The sequence below is a fragment of the Quercus robur genome, chromosome 9 (genome assembly GCF_932294415.1).
Source record: "Quercus robur chromosome 9, dhQueRobu3.1, whole genome shotgun sequence".
NCBI lineage: Eukaryota > Viridiplantae > Streptophyta > Magnoliopsida > Fagales > Fagaceae > Quercus > Quercus robur.
Window position 1 is genome coordinate 43,836,808 of NC_065542.1, and position 14,496 is coordinate 43,851,303.

Sequence of the window (14,496 nt, forward strand, 5' to 3'; positions counted from 1 at the left end):
GAGTGGGAGAGAGCTGATGTTTGGTGTTTGGGTGAAGTGAGATGAAGTAGGGTTTGTTATTAAGTTCAAACAGTGCGTTTTGCACCTTTTTTTTTTTTTTTTTTGAATTTCGGCCTGAATCGGCCGTTTCGGCCGTTTCGCCTGATACAACCAATATGGCCCGAGTCGACCCGATTCAACGCATATCGACCCAAGTTTGAGCCGCGTCGGCAGGAGTCGGCTAAAAAAAAAAAAACCACATGGCAGGACGCGACCCAACGCGCAAGTACAGCTCCTCTAATGCCGCGTCTGTGCTTCCCAGATCATACATCTCCATTTGTTTACACAGAAGGGTTGAATTAAAACTTAAAAATGAGTAGGAATGCTAGTTTGTTCAGATAGGATCAGTGAATCCAAACTACAAACTGTTGTTTGTAAAGAAATTGAAGAGTGTGTGTAGTTTAAAGGAAAGCTTGTATGAAAGAAAAGAGCTTCTAAGTGAGTTAAGGTCTTCGCTTTCAAGTTTCATCTATGCATGGGGGAGGAAAAAGAGAGTTTTAAGTTGCTTAGGGTCTGGGCTTTATCATCTACAAATGGAAAAGGATCATGCTTAGGTCATAATATGTAAAGGAATAAGTGGGTTTGGGCTTTTCATAAGGTTTGGTTTGATTTGGTTTAATTTTCAACAATAGTCCATCTTTTAGATAATAGTAAAAGAAAGTTAACGTGATCTTTTGGGTAACAGTAAAAAAATATAAAATAAAATAATGAGAAGAGGTTAAAAAAACTAAATGCAATATTAGAACGCCACATGGTAGGTCTTGGGTCAGATAGGATCAATGAATCCAAATTGCAAACCGTTATTTGTAAAGAAGTTGAAAAGTGTGTGTAGTCTGAAGGAAAGCTTGTACAAAGGAAAAGAGCTTCTAAGTGAGTCAGGATCTTAACTTTCAATTTTCCTCATGGAGGAGGAGAAAGAGAGTTTTTAAGTGGCTTAGAGTCTGGGCTTTAATCTACACATGAAAAAGAGATCATGCATGGGTCTTAATATGGAAAGGAATAAGTGAACTTGGGCTTTTTATAAAGTTTGGTTTGATTTGGTTTAATTTTCAACAACTGCCCATCTTTTAGATAATAGTAAAAAGAAGTTAACGTGATCTTTCTGTTAATAGTAAAATAATAATAATAATAATAAATAAATAAAACTTAATGAGAAAATGTTAAAAAAGCTAAATGCAATATTAGAGTGCCACATGGCAGGAGCTCATGCACTCTTGCATGAGATCTTTGCTTTTAGATATATACTAGCATTATGCTTGTGTGATGCATGGTTTAATTAAAATTCATATGTAAATAATTTTTTTTTATTAATTTACTTAAAATTAGATAATAAAAATAAATTAATATTTTAATTTTAAGTTATATAATGAATGTATATTGTGTGAGACTTAAGGTATCATAAAATATAAATATATATATATATATATATATATATTGTAGGGACACGATTCTCAAACGGCCCAACGATTACGTTGGGCTCGCACATGAAGGATCCTTCACAATAAAATTTGTAGAGAGTGGGCTTAAAAGGCTAGCGTCTGGTCACGGGGCGCTGGTCCAAACCGGGCTTTAGGGAAACTTAGATAAGAAAAGGCTTTAGCTTGGGTATCCAAGCCCTACAGCTTTGTAACTTGAGGGATTGGACTCCTCGGATCATGTCCGAGGAGCACTAATGTCTTTCTCCGGTTATCCGGCGGTGGGTTTTTCGTGGTGGTGTAAATATATTGTCCGGGCATTTTCATCCCTGGAGTTTTTCCCAGGAAGTCAGATGGGGATCCCCCTGATTAGTTTATCTTCTCTTTTATACTAGCCCACGTTCGCTGTCCTTCGTCCACGTGTAGGGTCAACTTTTCCAGGACTGATATTTGTCCCGTCAATCTAATCCCAGAATTGTGGGGATGGTTAATAAAGCCTAAAAATTAGGTTCTGTTAGGTGTAAAGTCTTATCAGTGAAGGGTATTAAGGACAATTTTCCTGAGATATTTTAGATCTTCTTACGGATTTGTTCTTATAGCCCTCTTTTACCCCTTTTGTCAAGGGAGCTCTAGGCTTGCCGAGGACTAAACCGTCCTCGGCTGCATATCTGGGCCATCCTCGGCCTTATACTTTTAAGCTTGGGCCATAACTTTTTTCAGCTTGGGCTTGCGGATTCCCCACGAGCAAGTGGGCCTGGCCCATAAACTATCGGGCCCCACAATAGCCCCTCAAAACCCTGCTGTCCAACATCTTGGTTGGAAAGGTGGGTTTTGGTAATGCCGAGCCTTTATTAGGGCTCATTCATTTCAGCCCTTGAAGGACGCGGGTAACTCTTCACATGCCCAAGGAATGTACCGGTCTACGAGCTGTTCCCTTAATTTGCGCACGTTGCCCTTATGCCATTTGGGTATTCAAGGCGCGTCTTTAATATCCTCCCTTTACGAGGCCTCCCAGATCTGACGGTTATTGATGGTGTGGGAGAACGAAACGGCGTATTCTTATTTGTAGGTTTCCCTGGGGATCTGAACGTGTTATGTACCCGTTTCTTCGTCCCTTATATAAAGAGAGAAGACAAAAGGTGATTCTCTCATATCTGAATCCCCCAGGCTCTTCCCAGAGTTCACTTCTTCCCTCTGGTTATACCTTACCCAATAATACGTTCACCATAGTAGTCAGCCATGAATAAACCATTCCTTTCCCAGAAACGCCATGTCCTAATAAAGCTTGAGATGGCTCAGTCAAGGCAAGGATGGCGGAGGCTCAAGATTTGTCTCCCTTTCTTTTTAGTCAAAATCCGAAGCAGGGACTCGTCACATCTCACTTTCGGTGTGACTGAGTCAAAAACATCCATTATCACCACCGTCCGCTCTCTCACGAGCATATCTAACATGGCGCCAGCGTGTTAGGAGTCAGGACTGGGGCAGGGACTAAGTGCCCCTGCTTCTTCCTCTCTTCGTTCACTGGCGCCCCCCTTTGCCTCTCCCTCTCTTCTTCTCCTCCTTCCTACTCATGTCCTCCATCTTCTTCATTCATCTCCTCCATCTTCTGCTCATGTCCTCCATCTTCTTTTTCCTTTGCGCTCCTTGATGGCAAGAGCTTGCTGAAGTGCTTCCATGTGTTCCAATTCTTCTTCCTTCTCCTTCGTCTTTTTCTAAAGAAAGTTCTCCTGATATGAGCAGTACCGAGGCAGAGATTGGAGAGACTTTGAAGGCGAGTTTAAAAGACACCTGACTGTTTACTGATCTGTATTGCGGATGCTATTGTTGCTTTAGCAATTCATTTTTTGTATAGGCTTGTTTAAGCCCTTCTTTGTACGTTGTAATAATTTTTCATATTAATAAAAGTTATCGTTATTCTACTTCGCGTGCTCTGTTTATATGTTTTAATAAATTTGCAAACACTACTCGGCACAATAGTATAGCATTTGAATCAACGACAACTAAGGTCAAAATACGTGCTAATAAAAAGATGCCACCATAACTTTAACAGAATTATTTAACATGGCAATGCCGGCCAGGGAGGGACGACACTTACCTCAAAATTAGCCAAGATGAGGACTGAGTATTCGATACGGTGTAAGAAGTAACTATCCGAGGACATGTCATCCGCAAAACGAACAGTTTCCTTAGGCTATTGAATAGGGGGTCATTTTGCCATCTTAACATACTGGCCTTAACATTTTACAGTATTGGAGCGGAGGACTTTCCCGTCCGAGTAGTTGGCGTTCCCATAGGCTTGAGTCCGAGGACCATGCAAGGCCCAGGTTCTGTCCAAAACTTTTTAGAGTACTTGGTTTCCCTCATAGGCTTGGGTCCGAGGACCATGCAATGCCTTGGTTCTGTCCAAAACTTTTTAGAGTACTTGGTTTCCCCATAGGCTTGAGTCCGAGGATCATGCAATGCCTTGGTTCTGTTCAAAACTTTTTAGAGTATTTGGTTTCCCCATAGGCTTGGGTCCGAGGACCATGCAATGCCTTGGTTCTGTCCAAAACTTTTTAGAGTACTTGGTTTCCCCATAGGCTTGAGTCTGAGGACCATGCAATGCCTTGGTTCTGTCCAAAACTTTTTAGAGTATTTGGTTTCCCCATAGGCTTGAGTCCGAGGACCATGCAATGCCTTGGTTCTGTCCAAAACTTTTTAGAGTACTTGGTTTCCCCATAGGTTTCCCCATAGGCTTGGGTCCGAGGACCATGCAATGCCTTGGTTCTGTCCAAAACTTTTTAGAGTATTTGGTTTCCCCATAGGCTTGGGTCCGAGGACCATGCAATGCCTTGGTTCTGTCCAAAACTTTTTAGAGTACTTGGTTTCCCCATAGGCTTGAGTCCGAGGACCATGCAATGCCTTGGTTCTGTCCAAAACCTTTTGAGTACTATCTCTCCCTTTCTTCAGGTATATCACGAGGCGCCGAGCAGGATGTTGCCCTCGGCATCGGCTATTCCTCAGCGTGGGCCATAGTCCCTGGGCCCTTATGCAGAACGGGTCTGGGCCGCGAATTCACTAGGCCCACGAATTAAGAGGTATTTATGCAATCCTTGGCCACGCGGTACTTTCTGATGTCCCAGTGTTCAAGGTGCGCCTTTACGAGGCTCCTTTAATCTTGTGGTTGCAGTTGACGTTGGAAGTTGGGCCAGAGCCATTTTGTCTGTAGTGTTCCTTGGGACGCTGCGTGAGTTGACTGCCACCACCTTGTCTTTTCAAATAAATGGGAGGGAGAGAAAGTCGCTTTATATACACACGGCTCCTTCAGTTTCCTCCCAAATCACAACTCCTATATTCAGTGCTGTCCTCCCTTAACATAGCATGTTTGAGGCGAAGGTTGGGAAGAAAGAACTCTCTCCGCCACAGAAGCGCCGTGTCCTCATGAGACTCAAAATAGTAAGGTATGGGCACAGGAAGCATAAGTTCAAGAGAATACTCCATTTCGATCGAGGGGAGAGGGTGTCTCTCCCTCTTTTAGTCAAAATCCGAAGCAGGTTCTGCTCATGCCAGAGTTTTGGTGTGTCAGAAGAAAGATTCTCCACCGTCAGCGCCTCTGCCTTGTAGCGGGCAAATATTTAGAGAAAGCCCCTCAACTTCCAACTCCCTGCACCTTTCCTTCAGCGGTGTCACGCTCAAGTTGGGTTCTCTCTGAACTCTAGAGCTTCGAGGTTGCGGGCTCCAGGCTGGGTTCTTTTGCTGCCTGAGTTATGGGCATGTAAAAGCACTGAGGAAGAACGAGGTCTTGAAGCAGTAGCCAACCTCTTTTCTGTGCCACCTCCTCGGCTTTGTTTTATATATTTTTCTTGTATCTTCCTACTCAGTTATGCATTGAGCTCTGGCATAAGCTGATTCCAGCTTTTCATTGTACGCTGTACTGTTTCTTTGTTTTAGTAAAAATAGAAATTTATTTACATGTTTTGAGTACTGATCTTTTGGCAACACTACTTTGTGAATGGGTGTGCTCTGTGTGTGTGTTTCTTCAAGAATATTTAGAGCAAGATACATTGAAACACAATCTAACTAACTCTAATTTACCAATACTACCAGGCATTATATTGATAATTCATAGTAAATCAAACTTAGGAAACTAACCGGGGTAGTAGTTGAATATTCTGTGATAAGCACGTGAATACCGTCCAAGACTGATAATCTCTAAATGATCCATGCGAGCAGTCGACTGGGAAGTAGGGAACTTCGATTGTGTTTTTGTGTACTTGGTTTCCCCATAGGCTTGGGTCCGAGGACCATACAAAGCCTTGGTTCTGTCCAGAACTTGTAAGATTTCTTTTTTGTACTTGGTTTCCCCATAGGCTTGGGTCCGAGGACCATACAAGGCCTTGGTTCTGTCCAGAACTTGTAAGATTTCTTTTTTGTACTTGGTTTCCCCATAGGCTTGGGTCCGAGGACCATACAAGGCATTGGTTCTGTCCAAAACTTGTAAGATTTCTTTTTTGTACTTGGTTTCCCCATAGGCTTGGGTCCGAGGACCATACAAGACCTTGGTTCTGTCCAAAACTTGTAAGATTTCTTTTTTGTATTTGGTTTCCCCATAGGCTTGGGTCCGAGGACCATACAAGGCCTTGGTTCTGTCCAAAACTTGTAAGATATCTTTTTAAGTAATTTTTTCTCTATACTTATTTATTTTTCGAAGGTTATCCCCTAGGCCAGGGAGGGGAGAGTTGGCTTGAAGCCGGAAGCCCCTAGAGCTGCCCGCGCCGTTAGCAGTGCAAGGCGTAGCCCCTAGCAGAAGCTTACGTCAGAGCCACAACTGCACGTCGCCGGAGATGGGAAAAACTCGCGAATCTCTGCTTGCTAGAGAGCTGACTCATGCGCCACCCGCGCCAACGCGCAAGCCTCCCCACAGACGGCGCCAATTGTAAGGACACGATTCTCAAACGGCCCAACGACTACGTTGGGCTCGCACATGAAGGATCCCTCACAATAAAATTTGTAGAGAGTGGGCTTAAAAGGCTAGCGTCTGGTCACGGGGCGCTGGTCCAAACCGGGCTTTAGGGAAACTTAGATAAGAAAAGGCTTTAGCTTGGGTATCCAAGCCCTACAGCTTTGTAACTTGAGGGATTGGACTCCTCGGATCATGTCCGAGGAGCACTAATGTCTTTCTCCGGTTATCCGGCGGTGGGTTTTTCGTGGTGGTGTAAATATATTGTCCGGGCATTCTCATCCCTGAAGTTTTTCCCAGGAAGTCAGATGGGGATCCCCCTGATTAGTTTATCTTCTCTTTTATACTAGCCCACGTTCGCTGTCCTTCGTCCACGTGTAGGGTCAACTTTTCCAGGACTGATATTTGTCCCGTCAATCTAATCCCAGAATTGTGGGGATGGTTAATAAAGCCTAAAAATTAGGTTCTGTTAGGTGTAAAGTCTTATCAGTGAAGGGTATTAAGGACAATTTCCCTGAGATATTTTAGATCTTCTTACGGATTTGTTCTTATAGCCCTCTTTTACCCCTTTTGTCAAGGGAGCTCTAGGCTTGCCGAGGACTAAACCGTCCTCGGCTGCATATCTGGGCCATCCTCGGCCTTATACTTTTAAGCTTGGGCCATAACTTTTTTCAGTTTGGGCTTGCGGATTCCCCACAAGCAAGTGGGCCTGGCCCATAAACTATCGGGCCCCACATGTATATATATATGTATATAAAATTGTATAGAAGATGGTAGAAATACCTTAAAAATATATATAAAATGATTTTCAATAATAAATTGAACTTTAAGGCTCAATTAATCACATGTATTTAAATGGATAAACCTTGAATTTTATAATTAGAAACTATCAAAAGCAACAATTGAAATTATATTTAAGTGGAAACCTCAATTAAATAATTAAGAACAATCTAAATTAATAAATATTTAAATTTTTGAAGTAGAGAGACTAACATGAGAATTTAATTTTTGTCCTTGAAAGAATGAGAGAAGACCTAATTTTATTAAAAAAAAATAATAGCTAAATGTTTTTTTAATAATACATGTTACTAATTTTTTTTTCCTATATCATGATTAGATGGATTAGATGAAGAATTTGAGAAGGATTAGATTACACTATGTTGCTGCATTTTTTTTTTATAATACATGTGGCTTCTTCTTTTTTAATAAACGTTGCTACATTTTTTTAATTATATAAATATATATATATATATATATATATATATGTTTTCTCTTACGTGTAGTATAGTAATTAAATAATTATTAGATGGATCAAATGAAGAATTTGAATTGTAATTAAATTAAGATATTTATCTACTTAAAAATTGTAGAAGAAAAATTATATATATACTTTTTAAAAATTATAAATGTTTTCTTTTACATGTAGTATAGTAATTAAATAAGGATTAGATGGATCAAATGAAGAATTTGAATGGTAATTAAGTTAAGATTTTTATCAACTTAGAAATTATAGGAGAAGAAAAATTATATATTTTTTTTTATAATACACGCTGCTGTTTTTTTTTTTTTTTTTAATAATACATGTTGCTACCTTTTTTTTATATATAAATGTTTTCTTTTACATGTAGTATAGTAATAAAATAAGGATTAGATGGATCAAATGAAGAATTTGAATTGTAATTAAATTAAGATATTTATCAACTTAGAAATTATAGTAAAGAAAAAATACTTTAAAATATATAAAAGAATTATATATAAATTTTAAAAATATATTTTTTTGATAATATAATTAAATTTAATAACAAATAAAATAGTAAAAATATTTTAAAGATTATGGCAAGTTTTAAATTTCTAAAAGCTTTTAGTAGTAAACGGGCCGAGCTTTGCACAATTTTGGTCATAAACTTATAACATGAATAATTTTATTGAGAAACACTAATTAATGATTGAAGAGAAATGTTGTACCCGGTCGAACTAAGGCATAACTTTTACTTATTCAAATAAAAATTAAGGTAAAGTAGGGTAAGGAACAACAAATAATAATTATAACATATCAGCATAATAATATTTATATTTAATTATAATGAAGTGCTTGCATCTCAAAATGTCAAATTAATATCATCACTAAACATACTAAGATGTTTATGTTAATTAATGTAAATGAGCATAAAATTAATATCAACATCTAACACCCTACTATTACATGAATTATGATTAAAATTGACCTAATATTTTTACTTTAATCCCAAGCAATCATCTAGAATTTACAAATTAAAACTACCAAATTTATAAAATTAAAAAAAAAAAAAATTGAAAGCAAAATTCACAATAACACACACATAAATATATAGACACAAAGAAACTTTGAATTCAATAATTACAAACAATATTAATTTCTAAACATTAAAAAAAATCTGGAATTAGAGTTAAAGTAAAGATACTCACATGAAAATTGAATTAACTTTGACATCAAGGGGAAGGCAGCGAAGTCATAGAGATTTCACATCACCTAAAATATCCATTGTTTTTACATCACTCTTTTTATATTTAATCAATTTTCTGCCTCCATTCTTTGTGGAGTGATGTTCATTATCATGGTTTTGGATGCTCAAATCTTGGTCTCATGGCTACCTGTGGGATCTACACATATTGAAAAACAGATCTTTCAAAAAGTGAATAAGATTTTTGTTAAAATTAATCTATTAGTTTTCTTGGAAGATATATACAATTGATTCTGAAGACCATAATAAGCATAAAAATTAGATCAAAGTTAACAAAAATAACTTAAACAAAAGGCAACCCGCACACAAAACATATTCAATTTGATGAAAAAATAAATAAAGAAGGGGATTTTATGGAAAAACAAAAAGAAGATGGCAAATACATACATGCAGCCATACATCAAGAAACCGTCTGTGGGATCTACACATATTGAAAAATAGATCTTTCAAAAAGTGAATAAGATTTTTGTTAAAATTAATCTATTAGTTTTCTTGGAAGATATACAATTGATTCTGAAGACTATAATAAGCATATAAATTAGATCAAAGTTAACAAAAATAATTTAAACAAAAGGCAACCCGCACACAAAACATATTCAATTTGATGAAAAAATAAATAAATAAGGGAATTTTATGGAAAAACAAAAAGAAGATGGCAAATACATACATGCAACCGTACATCAAGAAACAAAATATACCAAACCATACATATACCCCCACTTTTATATTAGATAATTTTAAGTTGTGAAGTAGTTGATAACTTGATATGAACATAAAGAAAAAAGGATATATACCCCCACTTTTTCTTTCTTTCTTTTTTTACCTTATCCCAAAAAAATAGTTAATGTTATTAGATTGTCATTAGATTTTTTTTTTTTTTTTTTAGTTCACGTTAAAGTTAATAAATATTAGCTATTTTTTAGTTATTTATTCTAAAAGAAAAAAAAATTTGAGAAGAAAAAATAATACTTTTAAATTTGTTACTTTATTATTAGGAAATAAATGATATAAGATAAATGTTTATCCAAAAAAAAAAAAAAACTAACGTAAGCTAGTAAAATTGTTACATTATAAAATTTTAAAAAATAAAAATAAAAAATGAAGAAGAAGAAGAAGTTCATTAGAACACTCATGTTACTTTATCCAAAGAAGTTGATAAAGATCAAAAACTTTTTGTTTTTATTTAAAAACTTAAGTGGATGAATTTATTGAAAAATCTAAAAATGTGAAAAAAATTCTGCACATTGGTGAAATCACTTGGCGCAGCCACAACTTCTAAGCCCAAAATTTTATAAACCGTACGGTAGGAAAAGGGAAAAATATACCAAACCATACATATGCCCCCACTTTTATATTAGATAATTTTAAGTTGTGAAATAGTTGATAACTTGATATGAACATAAAGAAAGAAAGGATATATACCCCCACTTTTTCTTTCTATTTTTTTACCTTATCCCAAAAAAATAGTTAATGTTATTAGATTGTCATTAGATTTTTTTTTTTTTTAGTTCACGTTAAAGTTAATAAATATTAGCTATTTTTTAGTTATTTATTCCAAAAGAAAAAAAAAATTGAGAAGAAAAAATAATACGTTTAAATTTGTTACTTTATTATTAGGAAATAGATGATATAGGATAAATGTTTATCCAAAAAAAAAACTAACGTAAGCTAGTAAAATTGTTACATTATAAAATTTAAAATAAAAAAATAAAAAAAAGAAGAAGAAGAAGAAGAAGAAGTTCATTAGAACACTCATTGTTACTTTATCCAAAGAAGTTGATAAAGATCAAAAACTTTTTGTTTTTATTTAAAAACTTAAGTGAATGAATTTATTGAAAAATCTAAAAATGTGAAAAAAATTCTGCGAATTGGTGAAACTACTTGACGCAACCACGACTTATAAGCCCAACTTTTATTATATATATATATATATATATATACTAGTTAAAGGCCCTTGCGTTGCACGGTTTTATCATAAACTCATATAATATATATTTTACTTGATAAACAATAATGAAATAAATAACTATTATAATAACAAAAGTAATAACATGTATTGGCATAATAATTATCAAACATAAAATGATAATAACTAAAAATATATATATATATACCATAGAAGTGAACCGCAATATAGGCATTCAAATGTTGGTTTTCCAAAGTTCCATGCTTGAAGAGACATTCCTGTTTATAATTTTTAATTAGATTATTAAAAATGAAATGTTTTTTATAAATATAGAAAAAATTTAATTATAGAAAATATATACATTATTATTTGATTCTTACTTCTTGTTAAACTATTGATGTCATTAGTGTCACAGCTTCTAGAGATTTGTGGATCTTCATTAACACATTCTTGACCTGCTAAAAAAGTGTACAAAAAATTAACAAAAATATGATGAAATTTGAGTTGAGTAACCTTTGTCATATGATGGCATCGTTTGTGGATTGACAGTCTCTTTACGCATTTAAGTTGGAGTCTATATAGAATTATGAAATTTTTTTAAAAAATGAAAATAAATTTTGTAAAGATAAATAATATTGAAATAAAAAACACATGATTAACTTCATATGAAAATAAAAATTATTATGAAATAAATGTATGATCATATTCATTACCTTCATATGGTTTTTGGTGGCTGAATTTGTAGCTCTTTTTCGCCGTTCATTCATAATGGATGTTCGTCTTAATCTTGAACATCTTGTTATTTCAATGTTGTTTAACTTCTAATCAAAAAAGAAAAAAGAAAAAAAAAACATTGTTTAACTATTTAAAGCAAAGTAAAAAATTTATGTGTTGCAAACAAAGACTTTATTATTCAATAATTTTAGAGGAGAAAAAAAAAAAAAAAAAAAAAAAAAACTTCCTTAAAATCCTAGTTTTTTGAAATATCCATAATCTACGTGGATAGGATGTTTATGAAATAAATGTAAACAATTCAAGCAGATGGGTTTGTAATTTGATAAAAATTATTATGTAAAATTAATGTATGACTATATTGGTTACCTTCAATTGTTCATTGCTTATATGGTCTGTTGCAAGAATAGCTGATGATTCTTGAATAGTGATTTTTTGTCTTTTGTTGGCTAAATCTATAGATTTTGATTGCCGCAAATTCATAATTGATCTTTGTCTTAATCTTGCAACTCTTGTTATTTCAGCATTGTTCAACTATTTTTTTTTAAAAAAAAGACTTCCTTAGTAGCCTTGTACATTGGAATATTCATAATTTACGCGTTTAGGTTTTACTTGAAATCAAAAAATTAGTGTATAACTATATTGGTTACCTTCAATTGTTCATTGCTAGTATGGTCTATTGCAAAAATAGTTGATGATTCTTGAATAACGATTCTTTGTCTTTTGTTGGCTAAATCTACAAATCTTGATCGTCGTAAATTCATAATAGATCTTCCTTTTAATCTTGCAACTCTTGTTATTTCAGCATTGTTCAACTATTTAACTAAAAATAAATAAATAAACAACTATAATATACACAACCAAACTAACATTTTGTATATTTGTAAGACAAATCAAGTCAATGTAAATTGTAAAGTGAAAAAAATACTTGCCTTTAGTTCAGTAGTGGTGATGATTTCTTCCATGTAAGTAATCTTCTATTGTAATTTAGAGACAACTCTGAATCATCTTTTTCTTTTGAGAGAGAGAAAGAGAGGAACTTTTTGAAAGATTTTTTTTTTTTTTGCCGTATTTGATGCGGAATATAGTATTCCAATTGTGATCAAATTCTTATTTATTTGTCTTAGTATTATCTATTTGAAATTGGTATTTGAGAATCAACGCATGACATGCTTAGTAATATGATTATTTCACAAACAGATGGTGACTATGAAAGCAATTAGTAATTTAAACACGAGGACAGAATTATGTGCCGTCTCATTTGGGATTACTTGACGAATTGACCCATGAGTCTGTTCTGTTTAGAAGTTCTCGCTTTTTCTCCTGGCCATAGATTCCATACTAACGGGGAAACTCGATTGTGTTCAACTTCAAGCTAAAACTTCCCATTTTCAAAGACATTTCTTTAGCATGGTCCAATGGGATAAAAAAGAGCTTAGGAAAAAAAAAAGGGATAAAGAGGAGAAAAAAAGTTACAATGATTTATAGGTCAATTATTGTATATTGTATAATATGCATGGTTCGGATATTTGGTTATTAGTAAAACAATTTTTTTTTTTTTAAATGTTTGCTTGATAAGTGGTAGATTTATTTATTTATTTATTTGTCTTAGTATTATCTATTTGTAATTGGTATTTGAGAATCAACGCATGACATTTTTTTTTGGTTATATGTATAAACGTGTAGTATAGTAATTTAAAAAAAAAGAAAGTTTTACCAAAAAAAAAAAAAAAAAGTTGCACAATTCTTTACCTCTTGAAACCTTGCTTCTGATAAAGAAACCTCAGCAAGAAGTCTGGTTTAGTATTCATCAAATCCTTCTTTTTAGCACTATTTGTCTGCTGGTCTCCTAATACTGCTGGGTTTAGTATTCCAATTGTGATCAAATTCTTCTTCTTTTTTATTTATTTATTTTTCATAGGATTGTCTATTTAGTTTTATTCAGTTATTATCCACTTAAAAATTATAGTTGAAGAAAAATTATATCCACTTAGAAATTATAGTTGAAAAAAACTTATATATTTTTTTTCTTAAAATCTAAAAATTTAAGAAAATTTCTGTAATTTGGTGTCGCCACTTGGCCCAATCACAGTTTCTAATCCCAACTTTTATTATATATAATATAATATGATATGATGATATATATATATATATATATATATTCACACGTGGAGCTGAACACAAATTGAGCATAGCGAGGGCAATCTTTATTCCTGAAGTGTATGCACGAGTATAATTCTAAGAGAGTATTTCCGGAACATAATCCAATTCACTTTATACAATACTTGACGTGCCATAAGGCCCATAACCTAATTTCACTTGTACCAGAAAACTTTTTTCTTTTTCTCCATTGTGTTTCCTTCCTGGAAAGTTCATCACTTGACTTCCAAATAGTTTTTCGTCTAGTCAATCTTATTAATTGTTTTCTAACCATTTTCTACGCAACCTGACCTTTCAATGCTTTTGTGATATCTCGGAAATTAGAGACCAGGTAATACCAAAACCTTTATTAATTGTTCTCTAATATTTATATCATTAACAAGAGGCAACACATGTAATGTGATAGTTAAACATGCGCGTATACACGGCTCGTATTGCCCCACACATACATTTACAATCGTCTAAATCATTACATTAATTAGTACATGCAGCCTAAACTCGGCACATTCATATACAGAAAATTTAAAATAAGCGATACATGTTACATTTTCAAAATATGCAAAACGAACAGCCAACCCCAATCTGGTTCTAATTAAGCATCTTGATATGGGGTATGTGGGTATGGATTTAATTGGGTATGCATCATGAAAGAAGTCACATACAACCTATATTTAAATTGTAGGAAAATTTTCACTTTGATAGTCATCAAATTCAGCACATCCCAGTCTGATCAGCTTCTGGTTAGAGTAAAATTGGCCTGTAAGTGAATTAATCCCATCTTCAATTCTCTCCTTCTCTCCTTCC

At 34.2% G+C, this 14,496-nt stretch overlaps 1 protein-coding gene across 2 annotated transcripts in view; it reads left to right on the top strand.

The window, feature by feature from the left end:
- Positions 1-14,496, top strand: part of LOC126698560 (MDIS1-interacting receptor like kinase 2-like) — a 119,612-nt gene that overhangs the window by 99,353 nt on the left and 5,763 nt on the right. The gene's annotated exons all lie outside the window — the stretch shown is intronic.